At 47.7% G+C, this 22,478-nt stretch overlaps 1 non-coding gene across 1 annotated transcript; it reads left to right on the top strand.

Moving 5' to 3' along the window:
- The first annotated feature begins 2,405 nt into the window (after window positions 1–2,405).
- On the top strand, window positions 2,406–21,599 carry LOC110082905 (uncharacterized). The gene is made up of 3 exons (XR_013539167.1): window positions 2,406–2,593; window positions 3,385–3,462; window positions 21,203–21,599. It is a non-coding gene; the product is annotated as an uncharacterized LOC110082905 (transcript).
- Window positions 21,600–22,478: the final 879 nt, after the last annotated feature.

Genomic DNA, 22,478 nt, shown 5'->3' with positions numbered 1-22,478 from the left:
AAAGAAGCATGTACTGAGAGGACTGTTGATGATTTGCTTATGTGTAATGTGTACCTGAGAAACTTTTGTGATTACTCAATCTCCTTCACTCCAATAAATGAGTTCTGTTTCTCTTCAAGAGACAAGTGTTTGGACAAATAGTCATTTATATTGTGGACTGAGGTAATCCACCGGCAGCAGCGAGAAGAAAAAGCGACGGTGAGCCTTTGCAAGGAGCCGCCTAGAGTGGTCTTTTAGACCAGATGGGTGGGGTATAAATAAAATAAATAAAATAAAATAAATAAAAATAGAAAAACCAGCAGGGGCCACGTGGGCAAACACCACAACGGCAAATCCACTGATGCTGTAAAAGGCAGATAAAAGGAGTTTCAAGGTTTGGGAACTATTTGTGGAGGTACAATCCAAGACCTTCCCAAGCATGACTAACTCTGGATTCAACCAATTGTAAGGCTGACCAGCAGCAGCTGGAGATCCGGTTAATTTGGGGAGGGGGCTCCAAGGAAGAACAAAAGACCCCGGAGGGACGGGAAGCTCCTTTGGTGGATGACAGGAGTCACAAGGTATTTCCCAGGTGCTGTGAAGGTCTCTCTGGCGGGAAGGGGAGTTTCCATACAAAAGTGAGAACCATCAGCAAAGCAGGCATAGAAATGCTGAGCAACCCAAGGACTCAGGATTCTGGGCAATCCAAAGCACAAAAATCAGGCTATGACTGGAGGATTAAGCAAGTCTTCAATGGGATAATTGTTTCAGAGATGCTTATGAAAGTCCACTGGTCTTTGGCATCCCAGTAACTACTGCTGTTAGGAGTGAAGAAGAAAAAGTTATGGCCACTTTCTCCATGCTGGTCAAAATTTTACCAATTCTATGAACCTAGGTTTTCTTAAAAACTCCAAAGCAGAAACTCACAGACTCTTTGATGCATTTGGTTGCTTTCTCCTCCTCCTACTTTCAAATCTGACACCCTTTTATCATTTTTAAGACCAGAACTGGACACAGTACTCTACTCCAAATGTAACCACACCACAGATTGTGAAAAGACGATTGTTGCGGGTCCCTGTTCTGGTGTTTTTGCAAATGTGTAAATCACAGAGGATGGCCAGGCCTGCCACAGCCCTCGTCTGAGCAGGGCAGGAGTCATGAGGAACCCGGAGGGCAGAGTCAGCACCATGGACAGAGCCAAGGGGGTGGAGGCAAGGGGCTGGGAGCCAGCCGGAGCACCCCCCCCCCCCAGGGTGTTCAGCTCCAACCAGGAACAAGGCCTCCCGAGGAGACCTCTGGGAGGATGATGGCCTCAGGCCCTGCCCTGCTGAAGGGGTGTGTGTTACTTGGGGCGGGGGGGGGGTGTATGTGTGGGTTGCTTTACAAGCCACCGGAAAACGGGGAGGGACCTCAGGGCAGTGACGCCTCCTCCTCCTCCTCCTCCAGAGGACACCAAGCCGACTTTGGAAGACCTCTTGGGGGGGCTGAGGAGGGGGGAGCCCTCGCGGGGTCTCCCTGGGACTGGGCCCTTCTTTGACCTCCTAACCCTGCCGTGTCCTCCTTCGAGGGGTCGGATTTGCAGGTGGCCCCGGAGGACCACACGGTCAGACCTCCTCCTTCAAGAACCCCAAATTCGTCCCTCCTGACCGGGCTTCACGTTTAATCTCTTCAACAATAAGTGACCCCCAGCATAGGATTTGCCCCCCCACAAACCTGAAAGTCTTCCACTCAAACCATTTGCAATCTACTTTTTACCTTTAAAAATAATCTTACTCATGAGAACGACAGAAGAGCTGTTGTTTCTTCTCTGTTATACAGGGTATTTATTCAAAAAGCTTATATTATCCAATACTCCTAAAATTCTTCTAGGCTTTACTTATACTGTAGATGATGTCAATAATAAATAAATACTCAAACAGTTCTATTTCATGCAGGAACAGATCTACGCACATATATTATCCTTATTACCTCTTAAAATATTAGCATTATTTCCAACAAGTTGTTTCGGAGTAGAGAGGTCTTTGTTTATTGACTTTACTCTGATCGATTGACTGACTGACTGAATGATTGATTGATTGATTGATTGAAATGGCTTTCACAGGGCCAACCCCCACATTTTAAGCAAACTGATAAAAGTTCTTATTTAAAATGAGAAACGTCAAGACAAACACAGGCGTGATTCAGTCTTTTGTGCTGAGAGGAGGGGGCTTTTGTGGTCTCTGAAAATACACATTTTTAGGGTTTGGGGGTCAGTTTTTTAGGAAAGCAGCTCTAAAAAAGAAGCCATGAGGCATTGCACGGCTGGGGGAGGTGCGTTTGTGACCTGAGGGGGCCAAAGAGCCCTCTGAGGAGGCGACGCAAAGCCTTCCTCTCCATCTTGGGGGCATGGCTTCCACTTTCCCGCCTAAAATAGGTGAGGAGGGAAGGCGGGAGAGACATTCCGCTCATTGGCCAATGAGGTTCCGGGGCACCTGGGAAGGGCAGCCCCTTCCACCAATCGCCTCTCTCCCAGCCAAGCCCCGCCTCCCATGTGCCTCACAGAAGGGAATTTACCTCAGGGAGGTGAGAATAGAAACCCTTGGTGGTCAATCCAGCCTCTCTGGAGACGGGAAAGGTGGGCTTTCCTGGGTTTTGCCTCCACATCAAGGTGGAGGGGAGGAGAAATAAATTAAAAGATATATATAAAATGAACCAGAGGCACCACAAGCATCTGCTTGTTTTTGAAAGGGATTCAAGACTCCCCCTTTTCACACTTTTCCATATCAGGACAAGAAAATTACTTTATTGCCTCTTTTGGGCTATTCGATCTGTTTCTTTAATAAATATACCGGAGAGAGAGAGAGAGAGAGAGAACAACCGCCACCCCCTCAAAGCCCCATTTTTGGGTGGAGTTGTGCCTGTTTCCTCTCTGGATCTGAGCAGAATGAGGCCCTGAAACCTTTTGCCTCGCCGTAAACATCATCATCTCCTGGAGAAAGAGCCTCCCGGGCTTTGAAAGGAGGCTCCTTTGGCAGACATGTCACAAAGCGAGAACAACGCCAATTGTCTGTCTGTTTGTCTCTCTATTTTGTCCACCGTCCCCTTCCTGCAGTGGACTATTCTGGGCTGTTTGCAGGATGAAGCCTCCCTGGAAACCACATCAATCACCTGGAATCCCTCTTTTTGGGCAAAGCATCAGAAAAGTGTGGGAGGGCAGGGAGCCCGGCCCCGGTTTCTTCCCCTTTTGCGAATTCCCTGGAGGCTTCATCCTGGCCAGCGCTGGAACCAACTGCATTCTTGAGCTCTGGTGTGAATCCGTGGAGCCCTTTCTATGGCTCCTCCGCAAAGCTTTGGGCTCTGAGGCCAGAGGCTTCGGCCCGAAGAAGAGAAGCCAAGCTCATCCAGATACTTTCTCCACCATTTCAGAGAAGAAGAAGCACGTTGCAAATCGTGGAGCGGGGCCTTAGCCTTCCAGTGGAAATGGCTTCCTTGGAGCAAGCAGAGGTAAGACAAGACGTTTGGCTCAGCCAGGAGTCTTTCTTCCTGCTGATGGTCTGTGCTCAAGTTTCTCTTGCGTAGGCGCTTGTTTTGTGGCCATTTACCTGCCAACGTTTCTAGTCAGTCTCTCAGGGATAAGGAGCCCACAGGAGCTGATTCTTGAATGCATGTGTACCAGATCGGGGCCACGGTGGAGCTGGTTATCTTTCAAAGTGAAAGCCTTGGATCCTTTCGAAGGAGAAAGGTGACATAAAAATAGTTTAAATAAATAAATAAAGAGAAGAGATTGTCCATTTCGTGGTTCTTCATGCACTCAAATGTGCATCAGCACCATTGCCTCATGTTTTTACCCCAAAGTTCAATTTGAGCTCTTGTTCTAGATATATGTTGAAACTAACCTTCTAGTTGAATTAAAATGTAAAGAGCTGTGAAACGTATTTTGTATCTTGCACTACTGTTTTCATTGTTCTTTTGTCTTCCAGGTCGGTTTTAGAGAACGCACGATCCTGCTCTGTGGAGGTGGCTTCTGTGGCATGGTGCCCAAAGTAGGATCAACCGTGGCTGGGATCTACTTGATCTTAATGAACAGCCTGTACATGATCTTTGAGATTGGTCACCTAAACCGGTCCATGTCTCTGCTGGAGAGAGTCGAGCCGGATCCAACGATTGGCGTCGGATGGGTTATCCCATATTACTATTACGCAGCCATTGCCCTGGCAACGATCACTTATCCGCTAAGTATCTACTTCATCTCTTCTGTCTGCAAGGAAGACACGGTTGGCATATTCATCTACCTCGGTTGGATCGTCTTCTATGACATCTCCAACTGTGTCATCGTCACCTTGACGAGCCAGGCGGCAAAGACTGCCGGTTTTTCCATCCATTTTTTAGAATGGGTTAGCATGTTAATTAAGATCACACTGGACTGCTTTTGGATCCCTTTTATAATAACGTATGCTTTCTTGATTTTGGAAGTCAGACAAACAGACACCAATAGAAGGAGATCAAGAAAGAATTCAGTACCCCCCAGGTTTAGATTGCATGCCCGTGGAAGAACGGAATGAGACAGAGGTGCCTTAGTTATTGCATTTGTGCTTCTTGGGGTTTGGCATTATTGCTTTTAATTAAATTCAGTGTTTTGTTTCAGTGTAAAAGGCTTTCCATTTGTTTACTAGTCTAAATGCTTTGTCCCTCATGTTACCAGAGTTTGGCCACTTTTGATGCAGCCAACGAAAGCAGTCCCATTTTTTGCAGCTGGCTGGCAAGCTTTTGCAGTGTCTAAGTACATGCTATTTGTTCTATGGCAAAAGTGGTGGAACTTGAGAGTAGGGATAGAAATCTTTGCTTATTTCATTTTCAAAAAGTGAGAACAAACCAAAAGCTGTCCTGCTAGATAACAAAGAGATTTTCTGCTTTATTTTTTGCATTTCCCCCTTTTTTTTTACAAACGTCTACGCTGTTTCCCCGAAAATAAGACCTAACCTGAAAATAAGCCCTAGTATGATTTTTCAGGATGCTCGTAATATAAGCCCTACAACAAAAATAAGCCCCAATTAAGTGAAACCCCATCCTCCACCTTTGTGCAGATTTGTGCAGCAACCAAGAGAAGATGACATGACTGTAAAATAAAACATCCCCTGAAAATAAGTTCTAATATGGTTTGGTGGGTTTTTTTGGAGCAAAAATTAATATAAGACCCTACCTTATTTTCAGGGAACCACGGTAGTTGGAAATACACATTTCCCCCCAAAATGTGTGTTTTGCACACATTTCTTGCAAATGCTACTCCTCAGGACAGAAATGCTGGTCTTTTCACTTTAATGCAGGAATTCTTTACTGATTTTTAATTGCTTTGTTTTGTTTTATTTTTGGTTAGCATGGCTTAATGTTCTGAGGCATCCCTTTTCAGTGAGGTCTAAGCTTTACATATGACATCTCCCTCCCTCACTACCAGAAGGATTATGGTTTTGGCACATACGTTTTGGCGTACTCCAGTCTTGCTTTTTTATGCCTTTGTGTCAGCAGTGGTGTCCTCCTGGGTCTCCTACCATAGCATCCCTTTTCATTCAGATGGTGACGGATAGTGCGAGATGACACCATTGTACCCTGTGTCTGCAGATCAGCTAGAATTTGTTGGGAAGTTAATCTGGGTTGTTTATCCACCATTGAAACAACCCTTCACTATAATTTTTCAGAGGAGCATCACATGCTTGAAAGGCAATTATTTCTTACAATTTAGACAGGGTACCAATAATAAGGGACGTGGTGGCGCTGTGGGCTAAACCGCAGAAGCCTGTGCTGCAGGGTCAGAAGACCAAGCAGTCGTAAGATCGAATCCACGCGACGGAGTGAGCTCCCGTCGCTTGTCCCAGCTCCCGCCAACCTAGCGGTTCGAAAGCATGCAAATGCGAGTAGATAAATAGGGACCACCTCGGTGGGAAGGAAACAGCGTTCCGTGTCTAAGTCGCACTGGCCATGTGACCACGGAAGATTGTCTTCGGACAAAACGCTGGCTCTATGGCTTGGAAACGGGGATGAGCACCGCCCCCTAGAGTCGGACACGACTGGACAAAAGTTGTCAAGGGGAACCTTTACCTTTACCAATAATTTGGGACAGTGCATTATTTGGGTTTGTGTGGAGGATTGTATCAGAGTTGACTTTTCTTCCTTATGTTTTTGTGTTGTTCCAATGTAAATCAAAAAATGAACATGCGAGTACCAAACATTTGCAACTGCAATAATTTTCTGAGAGAAGGGTTGCATTTTCTGACAGAATTGCAAGGGTGCCAATAGTTTTGGCTATGACTGTAGCTGCTTCTCACCCATAGGATTATTTTAACTAAAGACCAAAGAGTAAATGCAAGTACAGTGAGTAAATGTGTATGGTATGCCAACAAGGAATATACTTCCTTCCTTGGCACACTAAAGAACGTCTTTGTTATCGCTTTGGTCCCTTATTTCTTGATTCCCTACCACATTGTTGGTTGCCTGCCACAGGGATAAACAAATTGCAGTATGCAATGTCAAAACATGAATTGTTGCAGATGTCTGGGAGGGTGACTGAGAAATAGATGTGGCCACTTTAAAACACTACCATGTCCTTTCCTTATTGAATAGTTTGGTCCTTAACCTCAATGAACCGGGAATGCTCTCCACATCCTATTTAAGAACTCATTTAAATATATGAAATATAGGTATTAGAAAGTGGTAGGAAGAGCATTCTGTGTTATTTAAGGCTATTTAAACCTGGTTTGCTTTGGAGAGCTAGCTGGATGAGGACTAAAGGTTGTGGGCCATAAGGGAAACTTCTGAAATAGAAAGATCCCACCCACCCGTGAGGCGCCAGTGGGCAGGAGAACCTCTTTTCATGGATGTGCTGCCGTGCATTGAGCCACATGGTGTGCCCTCTTAATTCCCATTCAATAGGTTCTTTGTCTATATAGCAATGGCCCCCAACCCGGGGTCCCCAGGCATCCTTGGGCTAAAACCTCCCCAATCCTTCACTTCTCCCTCGCTGTGCTGAACAGGATATCTAGGAGCTGTAATCCAAGAACATCTGGGGGCCCAAGGTTGGGAACCACTGCTCTAAGGAATGCTCTTGACTTTCTAAGAGAAAAACTCAAGTCCACCAGCGCCCTACTTTTGTTGTCTTGAATGTTCTGAATTTCACAGGCTGCCAGAGGAGACCGCTAGGCTTCCCTGCCAACCTCCGGGGAAGAAGGCTCAAAGCAAAGGACTGCAGCAGAGGCTCCAGGAGTAGCAGAGGTAAGGATTGGAGGCAGGAAATAAATCAACTGGAGGTAATCTGGATGTTCTCCCCTAGGGCTATCAGGAAGGACAAAACCACTTTTTAAAAATGTCATAGCTCTTAAAATGAAGACTTTTTTTGGTGGAGGGGGGAATGGAAAGCTGTTTGAGTGCTCTCTCTCTGAGTGGAGGGGGAGAGAGAAGGGAGAAACCTCAGTGCTTCTCATGCCAACAAAACCGGGATGAGGTTCCTTTTCCCCAAGGATTGGCCCACCCCATTCCTTCTCTATCAGGCAAACCAGCGATAAGAACAATTTGCAGACAGCAGCCCATTCCATCGCTAAAGGTCTGATGGGTTTTCTGAGTGTATAAAATGTGAAAGACAGAGCAGGTAAGAAGCAGGAAAAAGATCAAGAGTTGCTCCCATGCAAAACTTTATTTCACTTTTTATTTATATATTTAACCATTCCAAAGTATTTACATCTTGCTTTTGAACAACAACAACAAAAAAATGAAAAATACAAAGGAGCAACATTGCTCCTCTTTAGGATAGAAGAGTTATATATACACAACTATGTGGAGATAGTTTCCTGCTTTACATAGAAAGAAAAAAATAATATTAATAAAAAAGTGCTTCATTGAGCAAAAAAGACTAAGAGCAGCAAGCATTTATTCACACTGTACACGTATCAGAACCTCTTGGCACCTGTCGTTAGGAACTGCAGAATATTAGACCTTGTTTTCACCATCTGTTCGTACCATAAAAACCACACTGGCAATGCAGACAGCAGAAACTATTTCCCCTCCAAAAGTCATTCTCTCCCTACTCATCCCCAAATCCTTCAATGGGAAACGGAAGCCTCTTCACTTCCTGTTCCAGCTTCCTCTACAATACGTCAAACTGTAGCCTTCAGAGAAACACCATGCATCTTTGCTGCCCCTTCTTAGAGCATTTCATTTTCTATGAAAAAGCCAAATCAAAATTAGATTTTTCTCCAGTGAAATGGAGAATACCAAGAAGCCACACCCTTTGGCCACCTTCTTCCACAAGCCTCTTGGAACCTGGACACTTGCTCTGTATTTTACTGCATTCGAAGCAACCCATGTGTGGTTCATAAAGAATATGGAAAACTCCAGCACAATGTATTACAGAAGGTAGATCATCTTACTCTCTTGATCCATAGGGTGTTCCGAGGTTCTCAATGTGCTGCGAACATCTCTTTAGAAAGTGTCCCTTTCACATTTTGATGTGATTTACCCATGGGTAAATCCAAGATATGAGGACTAAGTTGCACCTTCACAGAGCAACATTTAAAAGTGATTTTAATACATAAACTTTTTAAAACTCTTGTTGGCCAAGTCATATCCACAAATTAGGAAATTTCTGTAATGGGGAAGGGGGGAATTTCCATTTTAGAGCATCAACATATTCCACCTTGACTCCCCAGCTGACTCCCACTCTTTGCATTAAAATTATTTAAAAAACAAAACAAAATTGTCGCATATTTGGTTTGGGATCGCACATAAAGGAGACCCTTGCCAGGGACACATCATCACCTGAATCTGCACAGAAGGAAGACAATCTGTCTTCTGTGTAAACTCTTCTTAAAAGTGGGACTTTTCCAGAAGTATCAGCAACTTTAGGCATCGGCTCCTTTATAACAAATTGGGTTTTCCAGATTCCTACACTTGGAGGTGGTGGCTTTTAAAGAAACCCAAAGCAGGTAGCTTGCCCAATGCCTGCCCTTCCCACCTCCCGCAAACAAGCAGACACTTTCTCCAGCCAAAGCAGTCCAGAGGTTTCCCACTCCAAGCCACAGGCTGGCCCGCGTTGGTCAACAACCGCCCAGTGGGGAGATCGGCAACCCCGCTCCTCCCACCCCTTCCCACACGTGCAGCAAGGAGAACTAAGCCCACTCTAAAAACAGAGAGGGAAAGAGTTCTTTTGAAAAGGCAGCTTCCACTTCTTCTAGCAGCAACAACCTCCCAGACAGCAGCCGGCTGTTGGGAAAGAACAGGAGTGACCGAAAGCACGAGCACGGACGCTACAGCAAGGCAGAGTCCTCCATCAGCAGCACAGGGATCAACAGCAGGGCCACCGAAACGCCTGCAGGAAATGAGATTCCGGCTCCGCTCCCTCTCTCAGTCTTCCAGCAGAATTCACACAAAATGTACATGAGGAGGTTGAAACAGGAATGGGGAGAAGGGCTGGAAAGGAAAGGTTTCCTCACTCCGCCAGTTCATGTCCAACATCTTGAACCTCTGAGCAGTAACCTGTACTTCCAGCTCCAAAGTGCATGACGGCATCTCCAGTCCCATCTGTCCATCCGTCTGCCAAAAAATGGGCCCTCTCTGCTCAAGAGATTGGAGGCAGCTCTGAGGTCAGTGAATTCCCAGTCCAACAGCTTTTAGCTGGTGTTTCTTTGTGATGGGCTAGTGTTAGAGGGAATCATCCGTACAATAAACTGATTTACAGCACAATCTTCCGGGTTCATCCAAAGAGTTAAAGCCACAGGATCAGAATCCACCCACTTGCAGGCCAACACTGGCCCATCCTGGCCATTTCTAGCACACCATGACTTACAGCAACATCTTGTTCTTACAGGCTATGAAGTCAGAAGCAACCTATGGTGACTCTAAGAGGGCTTTCAAGGCAAGTGATAGATTTAAGGAGAGACATTTCCTGCCTGCCTGCCTGCCTGCCTTCCTTAACACACTGAGCTGGCCCATTTGCCAAGGAATATTCTCAACGGACAGCGTCCACTCTCGTTTTCAGGTACATTGATGGTCGGATCACTGCCAGGAGTTGGCTTATTACAGGCCAGGACTGCATATTCCGACTTCGGGTTCAGATGGATGCCACACAGTTATTGGGCTGTACGCTCTGTAGCAAAGACCACGTCCAGGTTGTGGCCACGTTGCCACATCCCACAATGTTTTTTTTGCCTTGAGGGCCTTTGCCTGGTGAGCTGCCTTTTAAGAATCAGGGCTCATATTCCGGATTTGGTCATTTTTCCCCCCTTAAAAATAAGGCAGGCTTATTTTTGGATCAGTCCTTGATTTCTAAGCCCTGTTATGTCACCTCCTCTTTTCCATGACCATCTCACGTGGGGATTGTTCTTTTCATTCCTGCACTCGGTGATGAAATGAACCAACATCCTCTACTGTTCTACAGAGGATCTCTTGACATCTTCTGAGATTTCATTCCTGTGGTTCTTCCTGGTTTAAATAAATGTCGCTCCTCAGAGTTTAATCCAGCATTTCAAAGGGTCAGTTGCAGAGCTGGTTCCTTGCAGGAGCTCCCGCATTTCTCCCTGGTTTGCTTTAGCGCCCTTGCAAGCACTTCCTTCTGAGTCTCTGCACAAGTTCTCCTGCGTGGAAAGAAAAAAAGGAGAAGGAAAGGGGAGGGTGAGCTGTGCCACCATTCCCTCGAGCCGGCTGGGGATCAGTGCAGAGGCGAATCAGCCAGACCCTTCCCTCTTTGGAAGCATCTCCACTCGCAGCCTGATGGGGAAATGGAGGTGGGCGTTCTTTGCAAAGTGGTGTGTTTTTTTTTTCACCACACGCCCCTCTAGAGAGCAAAAGCTTTCAGATTTCAAGGGTTGTTAAAGGATCCAAAGGATCTCCTGTATGGAGAATGAGTGCAAGGAATTCGCCCCAGAGGGAGACCACAGCTGTGATACTAGGAGATCTGCAAGCGGGATCTGAAGGCCTTAGGAATGGACCTCAACAGATGGGAAACCCTGACATCTGAACGTTCAGCCTGGAGGCAGGCGGTGCATCACGGCCTCTCCCAATTTGAAGAGACCCTTGTCCAGCAGGCTGAGGCAAAGAGGCAGCCTGAAACCAGTCAAATCGGGGAGCTGGACAGGGGACAGATTGTATTTGTCTTCAGTGTGGATGGGATGGTCACTCTCAAATTGGCCTTTTCAGCCACACTAAATGCTGTTCCAAGTCCATAGTCTCTCGAGACTGAAGGATGCCTAAGAAGAAGGTTTAAATCCCCCTTCAAAGACAAGAGAGCACAAAAGACTTTGGGGGACCACAGGGAGCCACTTCCTCATCCGTTATGCGGTGGAGGGCCAGCTCTGCCACCCCACCCCCAGGGAAGGCAAAGGCGGGCCGAGGGCTAGAGGGAGAGGAACCACGGCAGGTCTCTTGTGGCTCTTCTGGCAGGGCGTCTGCCACCCGGCCACCAGGAAGGGGCTGCCCCCCCCTGCCGTCCCAGGAATGGACTCACGTGGGAGAGCGAGGAGGCCAGGCAGGAAACGGCCCCGGGTCCCCTTAAGGAGCAGGCAGCTTCCTAAGGAGAAAAGAGGGTGGGAGGGAGGGAAAACCATGTGGGAAGGTGTCCGGTCCCGCCTGCCCTCCCGGCTAGAAGGCAGAGGGGCTCCCAAAAAAGAGACCTGCCAAGAAGACACTCAGGGCATCTGAGAGGGTGCCGCTCCGGAGACGGGGAAGCAGCCCCGGCTGCTGATTAGAAGTCACAGCCCCCCTCCCCAAATAACTTGGCCATGTGTGAACACACACACGTCCAAAGGACCCTTGTCCGCACTCCTGTCGTGGATACCTGAGGCTCAGAAGGGCCTGGATGGCACAGGCGAGGGTGGAGGTAGGCACACCTGGCACCGGGAAGGCCTCCTTCATCACGCTCTGGAGGAGGGAAGGACAAGACCAAAGACGAAGAGACCCCATCAGCAACCCACCTGCGTGCCTTTCCCCTCATTCCTTTCCCCCTAGTCTCCCCCCCAAAGCTTCCTTCCGAGGGGGGCACAGAGAATCCCGTGTCCTGCCTGGAAGGGACACCCAAATCCTCCCGCCTGGTCTTTTCTGTGGATCCCCCCTCTAGCCCTGGATCCCTGCCCTCCATCCTCCCCCCCCCTCGCTGCCTCCCTTTGCTCACCAAGATGGTCCAGGTGAGCTGCTCGTTCCGACTGGGGGGCCGGAGGAGTCCCTCCCCCTGCACCCGGCTGAGACGGCCGGAAGGCAGGCTAGCTTCTCCATGTGGTGGTGTCTCTGGAGTCCCTTGCTGGGCTTCCTCCCTAGGCAGGGTCTGCAGGCCGGCTCCCCTCTCCCTGGGGGGTGAAAAGATTGGGGGGGATCAGGGATGCTCAGGGAAGGAGGAAGGAGGGAGCCTGGACTTCTCCTAACCCCCCCACCCTCCAGCCATGCTGCTCTTCTCCCACCCCCCAGAGCCCTTCTCGGATGGGGGGGCAGAATCCCAGGGCCCCCTCCCCTTCTCCCCACCCCCCCACCCCAGGGCACCTGCTCACCTGGACCACTGCCCAAGCGTCCCTCCCGGACCTTCACAGCCAAAATCCGTCTCTTCCAGGGTGGCCAGTCCAGCAGAGTCCTCCAAACCTCGGCATGGTTGCACCCTCCGGCGACGGGACAGCCTCAGCGGCGGTGGATGCCCGCTTGCCTCCTGGACCATCATGAGTCTGGCGCTGGGGGTCAAGGGACGGACCATGGGGAGGGTCTTGGATGGTTCCTCAGAAGCCGCGGGGGCGACCCTGGCCGTCCTTTTTGGGAAAAGGCGCCTCAGCCTAGAGGAGAAATGGGGGGGGGGGAGAGAGAAGGGAGGAGTGGGCTTGGCTCCAGCCTGGCCCCCCAACCCATTGAATTGGGCCATCCCAAACCCACCACCCCAAATGGACACGGTTAGGCCACCTGGGGCATCAGGGGCCACGGACCGGACCTCTCCGAGCCTCCCTGGCGGCCAGGACAGAAGCCGGCCAGGAAAGAGCTTGGCTGATGGCGAACTGGGGAGGAGAAGCTGTCCGGAGGGGGGGGAATCCCTGGGGGGTTTGGAAGGGTGAGGGAGAGGGGACGGGATGAAGAAGGGAGACCCCAGGAGAAAACCCTTTTAGGGGAACAGGATGAAACTCCATTTTAACATGCTAATATATCACTTTATATCAGTTGATTTAGTTGTATACATTTGCACGATACCTTCTATAATTAATATGATTTTATGTATTTTGTATCTGTTTAGTATATGTATAATATGAAAATGTATTCTTTGCCTAGAAACTGTATTCTCTGCTCCACTAGGTTGGGCCTCTCTTGATATCTTCTGACTTTGCAGCTTTCAAGCAATATTCCTACTTTTCAAAACAAATGGGCTGCAGTGACCTCTGACCTAGGCAACAGGAAGATATCACACCACAATGAGATAACATTTAGGTTTTGTTTACAACAACAAGACAAACAAGATAGCTTTTCTGTCCACAATGGGACGTGTAAGGAAGGAAACTGACTATACTGAGACCCAGGAAATAAACATCTTAGTAAGATAAGGAGAATTAAAGAACCTCTTCAGGCGTGCTGGCGCATCCTGGGCATAGCTTGACCTAAGGCCAAAGGGGGGGGGATGGGGCAACGTATGGATATTCAGGTATAGCCAATGACCATGTTTTAAGAAGTTCTCAGACCCAATAGAAAGAAGGATCCAAACTTGGGAGCCAAAGGACCAATAAGGAATGATTTGCTGTATTGCCCTTTGTGTGAGAACATTATAAAATATCTATGCGTTCTTTGTTCAGGGTCCATCTCTCCTTTTAAGATGAACGGCCCAGCTGTACCTCTCTAATACAATTGATTCTGGTATCAGCTGTCTTGTGTCTCAGTCTGTCGTCCTTGCCGGAGATTCGAACTAAAAATGAAGGTTAACAACCCCAACTTACATTTTGGGGATGTTTGAAGTCCTCTCTCTCTCTCTCTTTCTCTCTCTCACTCTCAGAGAGCTGTGAAGAAATCCTCCTCCTCCTCCTCCACCAACGGACTCCACAAAGACCGGACTCTGAGCCCAGCCTCTCAAAGATTCTAGATCACAACGGAACACAACAGAACACCCATTACTAGGCAACCACATTCTGGAGGAAATGTTCCCCCCTCTGCATATTCTTTGGACTTTGAAATCTTTAAAAACTGTTTCAAAGTTTGGTTTTTAATAAATTTAAGTGCTTTAATGTGAGAGCGAGACACTGTTTTAATCTGTGTTTGTCTTTTGGTTTTATCTGTGGAGAGCCGCCTTCGGTCCCCTACAGGGAGAAAAGTGGCCTATAAATGCTACAAAAGTGACATATAAATTCCAGGGGACACTGGCAGGGCATCCAAAAGTCTGGGAGCAGCCACCGAGAAGGCCCCACCTCGTGTCCATGTCAAACAAGCTTGGGAAGGCGGGGGAACCAAGAGAAGGGCCTCCCCAGAAGATCTTCAAAGCCTCCTCGAGAGACACAGGACCCTCCATGATGGAGGAGGAGGAGGACAGCTCTTTATAGGAGCACAGTGAATGCATGCAGGTGAATTCGCATTTCCCTCCTGGTGTGTTTGCCCTCTGGGCCGTGAAACCCACTGGGTCACCTTGGGGAATTTGCTCTCAGGCCACCCGACCTACCTTGCAGGGCTGTTTTGAGGATATCAGAAGTCAGAATGAGAGACTAAGTCTCAGGATGTGGAAAAATGCAAATAGTCTTTGCGTGAACAGCCTTTGGGCTGCAGTGCCGCAGGCTCCCCACCTGAAAGGAGGAGAGGAGGAGAGGGCTAGCACCCGTTACCAGCCTCGACTGAGATATCTCGTTTCTGAACAATCTTGGCTACCTGTATAGTCCACTTTCCTTCCAAGGTGCTCAGATGAGGGAACACGGCTCTACCTTCCCCCACTTTAGGTTCCTGACAACCCTGCGAGGTAGCCTGTCAGGCTGGCTCAAGGTCACCCCTTGAGTTTTGTTGATGGGGGGATTTGAACCCAGGCCTCCAGAGTCTTCCTCTAACCACTGCCCCCTACTGTACATGATCTGTTGAGAGGCAGACCTTGGGAACAAGCAGGAGGGGAACCCAGCTGCCGTTTTGCACCCCGAAGTAGGATGATGAGCATCTGCCCATTTTCTGCCAGCTGGCAGGGCTCTTCTGAAACGTCTTTAGAGACTGTGGTTCACGACAACAGTCTTTTACAGCTAAAGAGAGGTCACGAGAAAAGCTTGTTTTATGAGGGGGAAAAACACAAGATGATGGTTCAGAACCTTTCTTGGAGCACCACAATATCCCAAGAAAGGAAGGAAGGGATGATGAGAAGGGGGTGTTGGTGACTATCCCACCTGAGAGAGAGAGAGAGAGAGAGACCTTGCAGATGATGGGAGTGGGGGATGATGCTCTCATTTGCCTTCGGCCAGTAAGTTGCTTCAGGGTGGGGTGACTGAGTTCAGATTCTGTAGTCGATTAGAAGGTTCCAATTTGTCTAGGTGAGCTTCCTCGAGGAGCTTAAGAGGAAAAGGCCCAGCGCCAGCTCTGTCATTAGACAGGGAGACCATTGCCCCCGGGGTCCGATCCTACAGGAGATGGAACAGCTCCAGCCCCGTCAGCAGCTGGTTTTCTTACCCACACCCCCTGGCAGTCCTGACAGAGGGTTGTCCAGTTTTCTCTTGAATGGCTCCAGCGTTGAAGCACTCATCATCTCCAATCAGTTCCATTGTCGTACTGCTCTAACAGTTAAGAAGATACTCAGCCAAATCCAGCCTCCTGTACCTAGAGCCCATTATGACACATCCTGCACTCTGCGATGATGGAGAACGGATCTTGCCCCTTCTCTCTAGGGCTACCTTTCAAGGATTTGGAGGGTGCTATCCTGTCTCCCCCCAGTCTTCTTCTTTTCTCAAGGCTAAAGGCTTGGTTTCCAGTCCCCTGATCCTCCTGGTTGCCCTCCTCTTAACTTGTTCCAATTTGTGGGCATCCTTCTTAATGAATGGTGTCCAGAACTGGACAAAGGGCTCTTGATCAGCCTAAGGAGTGCCAAAGAGAGGGGAACGACTGCCTCACGGGATTTGGAGACTATTCTTCTGTTAGTACATCCTAAAATAGCATGGGCTTTTTTTGGGAGCAAAATCACCTGCTGGCTCATCTTCAGCTTGAGATCTACAACAACTCCAAGATCCTTCTTGCTCATAGTATTGCTGAGCCAGGTATCCCCCGTCTTCTGAGTGTCTATTTGTTCCCTCCTCCCTCGGTGTAGAACTTTGCACTTATCCCTGTTAAATTTCATGCTGTTGTTTCCGGTTCTCAAGCCTATTGAGTTCCTTTTGAATTTTGTTCCTGTCTTAGAAGGTATTAGCTATCCCACCCAATTTTGTGTCATCTGTGAATTTAATAAGGATTCTCTGCCCATAAAGAGGCCAAGTTCTTCTCTTGCATACCCCTCTCGGCCCCTTCTCTTGGTGCAGGAGGAGCCTCTCCCACAGCCTGTCAGGCTCGGCTCCCACCCTTGGGCATGAGACAAAGGGGGCATCAGGCATCTGGCTCTTTGCCTCAGGCAGCAGCATTTCCTGGGCCAGCCCCAAGGACCCAAGAAGAGCCCGGCTGGATGTGGCCCATGTATGATGGTGTCCTTTTTTCCCCACAGAGGCTCACCAGATTCTGACAGGAAGTTTAGGAGCAAGACAGGAGGGCAGTAACAGGGCTGACAGAAAATATTTTGCTCCCTGAGGGGGAAAAGATTAAAATGGGGACCTCTTCCCAGTGAAGATGTGCAGAGCTCCAGGTCAACAGAGTTATTTAGCGTTTTGCCAGAAGCGTCTGGAACATTCCCCTGACCTACAGCATAGATATTTAAATAACAGAGTAGACGGCTGTGGCATCACTCGTGCCATTCATATTCATGAGCTGATTTGCATGAACCTATGAGAGGACAGGAGAGGCGGAGTCAGCAGCTACATGAGGCTTGGCGGGAGAAGGAGGAGTCAGATAGGGCTGGTTAGTCCGAGAGAGAGAGAAGGGGCTACAGATACTGAGAGAGACAGAGCTGGTTAGGAAAATATAGGTAGAGAAGGTGGTGATGATATAGCAAGAGAAAAGAAGCATGTACTGAGAGGACTGTTGATGATTTGCTTATGTGTAATGTGTACCTGAGAAACTTCTGTGATTATTCAATCTCCTTCACTCCAATAAATGAGTTCTGTTTCTCTTCACGAGACAAGTGTTTGGACAAATAGTCATTTATATTGTGGACTGAGGTAATCCACTGGCAGCAGCGAGAAGAAAAAGCGACAGTGAGCCTTTGCAAGGAGCCACCTAGAGTGGTCTTTTAGACCAGATGGGTGGGGTATAAATAAAATAAATAAAATAAAATAAATAAAAATAGAAAGACCAGCAGGGGCCACGTGGGCAAACACCACAACGGCAAATCCACGGATGCTGTAAAAGGCAGATAAAAGGAGTTTCAAGGTTTGGGAACTATTTGTGGAGGTACAATCCAAGACCTTCCCAAGCATGACTAACTCTGGATTCAACCAATTGTAAGGCTGACCAGCAGCAGCTGGAGATCCGGTTAATTTGGGGAGGGGGCTCCAAGGAAGAACAAAAGACCCCGGAGGGACGGGAAGCTCCTTTGGTGGAGGACAGGAGTCACAAGGTATTTCCCAGGTGCTGAGAAGGTCTCTCTGGCAGGAAAGGGAGTTTCCATACAAAAGTGAGAACCATCAGCAAAGCAGGCATAGAAATGCTGAGCAACCCAAGGACTCAGGATTATGGGCAACCCAAAGCACAAAAATCACGCTATGACTGGAGGATTAAGCAAGTCTTCAATGGGATAATTGTTTCAGAGATGCTTATGAAAGTCCACTGGTCTTTGGCATCCCAGTAACTACTGCTGTTAGGAGTGAAGGAGAAAAAGTTATGGCCACTTTCTTCATGCTGGTCAAAATTTTACCAATTCTATGAACCTAGGTTTTCTTAAAAACTCCAAAGCAGAAACTCACAGACTCTTTGATGCATTTGGTTGCTTTCTCCTCTGACACCCTTTTATCATTTTTAAGACCAGAACTGGACACAGTACTCTACTCCAAATGTAACCACACCACAGACTGTGAAAAGACGGTTGTTGCGGGTCCCTGTTCTGGTGTTTTTGCAAATGTGCGAATCACAGAGGATGGCCAGGCCTGCCACAACCCCCGTCTGAGCAGGGCAGGAGTCACGAGGAACCCGGAGGGCAGAGTCAGCACCATGGACAGAGCCAAGGGGGTGGAGGCAAGGGGCTGGGAGCCAGCCAGAGCAGCCCCCCCCCCCAGGGTGTTCAGCTCCAACCAGGTACGGGGCCTCCCGAGGAGACCTCTGGGAGGATGATGGCCTCAGGCCCTGCCCTGCTGAAGGGGTGTGTGTTCTTGGGGCGGGGGGGGGGTGTATGTGTGGGTTGCTTTACAAGCCACCGGAAAATGGGGAGGGACCTCAGGGCAGTGACGCCTCCTCCTCCTCCTCCTCCAGAGGACACCAAGCTGACTTTGGAAGACCTCTTGGGGGGGGGGCTGAGGAGGGGGGAGCCCTCGCGGGGTCTCCCTGGGACTGGGCCCTTCTTTGACCTCCTAACCCTGCCATGTCCTCCCTCGAGGGGTCGGATTTGCAGATGGCCCTGGAGGACCACACGGTCAGACCTCCTCCTTCAAGAACCCCAAATTCGTCCCTCCTGACTGGGCTTCACGTTTAATCTCTTCAACAATAAGTGACCCCCAGCATAGGATTTGCCCCCCCCCCCAAACCTGGAGGTCTTCCACTCAAACCATTTGCAATCTACTTTTTACCTTTAAAAATAATCTTATTCATAAGACCGACAGAAGAGCTGTTATCTCTTCTCTGTTCTTCAGGGTATTTATTCAAAACTCTTATATTTTCCAATATTGCCTAACAGTGTTACCTAAAACTCTTCTAGGCTTTACTTATAGATGATGCCAATAATAAATAAATACTCAAACAGCTCTCTTTCATCTAGGAACAAATCTACTCACATATATTATCCCTATTACCTCTTAAAATATTAACATTATTTCAAACAAGCTTGTATCTGAGTAGACAGTTCTTTGTTTATTGACTGTCCTCTGATTAATCTATTGATTGATTGACTGAAATGACTTTCACAGGGCCAACCCCCACATTTTAAGCAAACTGACAAAAGTTCTTATTTAAAATGAGAAATGTCAAGACGAATACAGGCGTGATTCAGTTTTTTGCGCTGAGAGAAAGGGGGCTTTTGTGGTCTCTGAAAATACACATTTTTAGAGTTTGGGTGTCAATTTTTTAGGAAAGCAGCTCTAAAAAGGAGCCACGAGGCATTGCACGGCCTGGTGAGGCGAGTTTGTGACCTGAGAGGGACAAAGAGCCCTCAGATGAGGCGACGCAAAGCCTTCCTCTCCATTTTGGGGGCATGGATTCCGCTTTCCCGCCTAAAATAGGTGAGGAGGGAAGGCGGGAGAGACGTTCCACTCATTGGCCAATGGGGTTCCGGGGCACCTGGGAAGGGCAGCCCCTTCCACCAATCGCCTCTCTCCCAGCCAAGCCCCGCCTCCCATGTGCCTCACAGAAGGGAATTTACCTCAGGGAGGCGAGAATAGAAACCCTTGGTGGTCAATCCAGCCTCTCTGGAGACGGGAAAGGTGGGCTTTCCTGGGTTTTGCCTCCACATCAAGGTGGAGGGGAGGAGAAATAAATTAAAATAAGAGAGAGAGAGAGAGAGAGAGAGAGAGATTAAATGAACCAGAGCCATCACAAACGTCTCCTTGTTTTTGAAAGGGATTCAAGACTCCCCCTTTTCACACTTTTCCATATTAGGACAAGAAAATTACTTTATTGCCTCTTTTGGGCTATTCGATCTGTTTCTTTAATAAATATACCGGGGAGAGAGAGAGAGAGAGAGAGAGAGAGAGAGAGACAACCACCACCCCCTCAGAGCCCCATTTTTGGGTGGAGTTGTCCCCATTTTTCTCTGGATCTGTGCAGAATGAGGCCCTGAAACCTTTTGCCTCGTCATGAACATCATCATCTCCTGGAGAAAGAGCCTCCCGGGCTTTGAAAGGAGGCTCCTTTGGCAGACATGTCACAAAGCGAGAGCAACACCAATTGTCTGTCTGTCTGTCTCTCTATTTTGTCCACCGTCCCCTTCCTGCAGTGGACTATTCTGGGCTGTTTGCAGGATGAAGCCTCCCTGGAAACCACATCAATCACCTGGAATCCCTCTTTTTGGGCAAAGCATCAGAAAAGTGTGGGAGGGCAGGGAGCCTGGCCCCGGCTTCTTCCCCTTTTGCGAATTCCCTGGAGGCTTCATCCTGGCCAGCGCTGGAACCAACTGCACACTTAAGCTCTGGTGTGAATCCGTGGAGTCCTTTGTATGGCTCCTCCGCGAAGCTTCGGGCTCTGAGGCCAGAGGCTTCGGGCCGAAGAAGAGAAGCCACGCTCATCCAGATACTTTCTCCACTTTTCAGAGAAGAAGCGGCACGTTGCAAATCGTGGAGCGGGGCCGTAGCCTTCCGGCGGAAATGGTTTCCTCGGAGCAAGCAAAGGTAAGATACAACGTTTGGCTCAGCCAGGAGTCTTTCTTCCTGCTGATGGTCTGCGCTCAAGTTTCTCTTGCGTAGGCGCTTGTTTTGTGGCCATTTACCTGCCAACGTTTCTAGTCAGTCTCTCAGGGGTAAGGAGCCCACAGAAGCTGATTCCTGAATGCATCTGAACCAGATCAGGGCCACAGTGGAGCTGGTTATCTTTCAAAGAGAAAGCCTTGGATCCTTTCGAAGGATAAAGGCGACATAAAAATAGTTTAAATAAATAAATAAAGAGAAGAGATTGCCCATTTCCTGGTTCTTCATGCACTCAAATGTGCATCAGCACCATTGCTTCATGTCTTTTCCTCCGAAGTTCAATTTGAGCTCTTGTTCTAGATAGAAACTAACCATCTAGTTGAGTTATAAGAGCTCTGAAACATATTTTGTATCTTGCACTGGTAGCGAAATTTTGAGTGGCATGCCCTAGTAGCCAGAATAGATAGCCAAACTTAGACATTGTCTTACATTGTTATTTTTGTAGTTTTATTGCTTTTTGCTTACTTGATTTGGCTTTTTGCAGTATATGTCAGTACTTGAAGCTCTGTATTTAATTAGAATTTTAATGTATATGGCTTGATACTATAACAATAAAAGTATGTATGTATCTTGCACTACTGTTTTCAGTGTTCTTTGGCTTCCAGGTTGGTTTTAGAGAACGAATGATCCTGCTCTGTGGAGGTGGCTTCTGTGGCATGGTGCCCAAAGTAGGATCAACCTTGGCTGGGATCTACATGATCTTAATGAACAACCTGTACATGATCTTTGAGATTGGTCACCTAAACCGGTCCATGTCTCTGCTGGAGAGAGTCGAGCCGGATCCAACGATTGGCGTCGGATGGGTTATCCCATATTACTATTACGCAGCCATTGCCCTGGCATTGATCACTTATCCACTAAGTATCTACTTCATCTCTTCTGTCTGCAAGGAAGACACGGTTGGCATATTCATCTACCTTGGTTGGATCGTCTTCTATGACATCTCCAACTGTGTCATCATCACCTTGACGAGCCAGGCGGCAAAGACTGCCGGTTTTTCCATCCATTTTTGGAGTGGGTTAGCATGTTAATTAAGATCACACTGGACTGCTTTTGGATCCCTTTTATAATAACGTATGCTTTCTTGATTTTGCAAGACAGAAATACAGAGATGAATAGAAGGATATCAAGAAAGGATTCAGTACCCCCCAGGTTTAGATTGCATGCCCGTGGAAGAATGGAATGAGACAGAGGTGCCTTAGTTATTGCATTTGTGCTTCTTGGGGTTTGGTATTATTGCTTTTAATTAAATTCAGTGTTTTGTTTCAGTATAAAAGGCTTTCCATTTGTTTACTAGTCTAAATGCTTTGTCCCTCATGCTACCAGAGTTTGGCCACTTTTGATGCAGCCAACGAGAGCAGTCCCATTTTTTTGCAGCTGGCTGGCAAGCTTTTGCAGTGTCTAAGTACATGCCATTTGTTCTATGGCAAAAGTGGTGGAACTTGAGAGTAAAGATAGAAATATTTGCTTATTTCATTTTCAAAAAGTGAGAACAAACAAAATGCTGTCCTGCTAGATAACAGAGATTTTCTGCTTTATTTTTTGCATTTTTCCACTTTTTAAAAAAAATGTCTACCCTGTTTCCCCGAAAATAAGACCTAACCTGAAAATAAGCCCTAGTATGATTTTTCCGGATGCTCGTAATATAAGCCCTACAACAAAAATAAGCCCCAATTAAGTGAAACCCCATCCTCCACCTTTGTGCAGATTTGTGCAGCAACCAAGAGATGACATGACTGTAAAATAAAACACCCCCTGAAAATAAGTCCTAATATGGTTTGGTGGTTTTTTTTGGAGCAAAAATTAATATAAGACCCTACCTTATTTTCAGGGAACCACGGTAGTTGAAAATACACATTTCCCCCCAAAATGTGTGTTTTG

Source organism: Pogona vitticeps, chromosome 14 (genome assembly GCF_051106095.1).
Source record: "Pogona vitticeps strain Pit_001003342236 chromosome 14, PviZW2.1, whole genome shotgun sequence".
NCBI classification, from domain to species: Eukaryota; Metazoa; Chordata; class Lepidosauria; order Squamata; family Agamidae; genus Pogona; species Pogona vitticeps.
This window is presented reverse-complemented; position numbering and strand designations above follow the sequence as displayed.